The 1,940-nt window shown below is 39.8% G+C and overlaps 1 protein-coding gene across 1 annotated transcript in view; it reads right to left on the reverse strand.

Annotated features, from left to right (window-relative positions):
• Nucleotides 1-1,940, reverse strand: part of itprid1 (ITPR interacting domain containing 1) — a 118,174-nt gene that overhangs the window by 5,364 nt on the left and 110,870 nt on the right. The window lies entirely within an intron of this gene.

Raw genomic sequence — 1,940 nt, forward strand, 5'->3', positions numbered from 1 at the left:
CTCTGCTATAAACACAAGAAAACTACAATACCTATACTGGTATCAGAAAGTACACCTATAGCTCTGTTGGGAAGAGATGCATTGTGTGGATTGAATTGTACAATAAAGTGCACACCAGACGGCTGTCTAGTGGAAGTGCCAAACGAGGTTGCTAATCAATTTGTGATGACAACGGAAGCTGAAACTTCTTCAGTATTTTGGATAGGAAATCTTAGCACTGAACTTTTGGAACCAGCTAATCTGTGGGAGAAGTTCATTGTAGCAAACATGCCCAATGCAAAACTTCCAGAATATCCATTTCACTGTACACTCAAGTATTTCAAAAATGCTGATCAGTCGAACCCAGAAGAATGGCTGAGTCATCAGCCAAATCAAGTCCAACTCAGTACAGGTTGCATAATTTTAGGACCACAAGGAGCAGCTATAAAGATAAACAGAGATGACTATTTGAATGGAGAATTTGATATAAAAAGAGTGTGCCACATGTAACTTTGTTGGTGTCGGAAGGATATGAGCAGGAACACATAGGAGAAATGATGACAGAAGCAGAAGATGCTGTCTTTGAACCAGTGAAAGAGAATCATGCCATTTGGAGAAGTAAAGATCAAAAGTTTATTAAAATTATGATCTCTGCTCAAGGATGGGGACAACCACAGGTTGTGCGGATGACACACGAATCAATTTGCAGCGCTAAAGTAGATTCAGACTCTAGGAGAGAGGAGATGTTGAAACAAGTGCCAGAGTGTTTGTGGGCTCAACATAATACTGACATTGGACTAGTAAAATCAGCTCAACCAGTGAGAGTTGAACTCCGACCAGGAGTTAAACCTCCTTGGAAAAATCAATATCCTTTGAAGGAAGAAGCGGTTCGAGGAATTGAATCACAAATTGAAGGACTTTTAAAGGCTGACGTTTTGAAAATAACACAAAACCCTAAAAGTAATACACCTTTGTTGCCTTTGAAAAAAAACAGATGGTTCTTACCGTATGGTACATGATTTAAGAGCAGTGAACGAAGTGGTATCTGATTTTCCAGCAGAGGTACCAGACCCGCACACTTTGCTAGCTCAAATCCCGCCCGAAGCTACACATTTTACAGTGTTAGATTTGTGTGGTGCATTTTTCAGTGTTCCACTTAGTACAGAAAGCCGAGATTTATTTGGATTTACATACAAGGGACAGTTTTATGAGTATAAGAGATTGCCACAAGGATTCAAATATAGTCCTCACATTTTCAATAAAGCATTGAAGGATGATCTGACAGGGATAGATCAGATGTTAAAAAGTACTGTTGTTCAATATGTGGATGATATCATTATCTGCTCACCAAATGAGGAAACATGTCACAAGGACTCAATTAAAAATTGTATCAAATACTAGCAGAGAGGGTTATCCAGTAACAATACTCACACATCATAGTCTCAGAAATCTCTTGAACTATGGCAAATACACATTGACCATGCCTAGGCTTAAAGACTATCATAGACTCTTAGAACAGGAAGATGTCACTCTAGTGAGATGTGCTACGGTGAATCCAGCGGAAAATCTGCCAACCCCGGAAGATGGTGAACCCCATGATTGTGTTCAGGAAGCTGAGAAATATTCAAAACTTAGATCTGATTTGAAAGCCCTCCCATTGCATGAAGCAGACTTGGAATATTGGACAGATGGTTCTTGCTATCGTGTAGGTGATAAATTGAGTGCTGGTTATGCTGTGGTAAGGGCACAAGGAGAGGGATTTGTTGTAGAAAAAGCTGAAACAATACCTCAACCTGCATCTGCACAACTTGCTGAACTTGTAGGGTTAACTGAAGAGTGTTTGTTAGCAGAAGGTAAGCGAGTGACCATATATACCGATTCTGCATATGCACATAATGTATGTCATTTGTTTGGATCAGTATGGAGGAGCCGAGGGTTTAAGAAAACAGATGGTTCTCCAA

The sequence above is a fragment of the Seriola lalandi genome, unplaced genomic scaffold (assembly GCF_002814215.2).
Source record: "Seriola lalandi dorsalis isolate HSWRI2012SDOR001 ecotype SW California unplaced genomic scaffold, Sedor1 jcf7180002054392, whole genome shotgun sequence".
Taxonomy (NCBI): domain Eukaryota; kingdom Metazoa; phylum Chordata; class Actinopteri; order Carangiformes; family Carangidae; genus Seriola; species Seriola lalandi.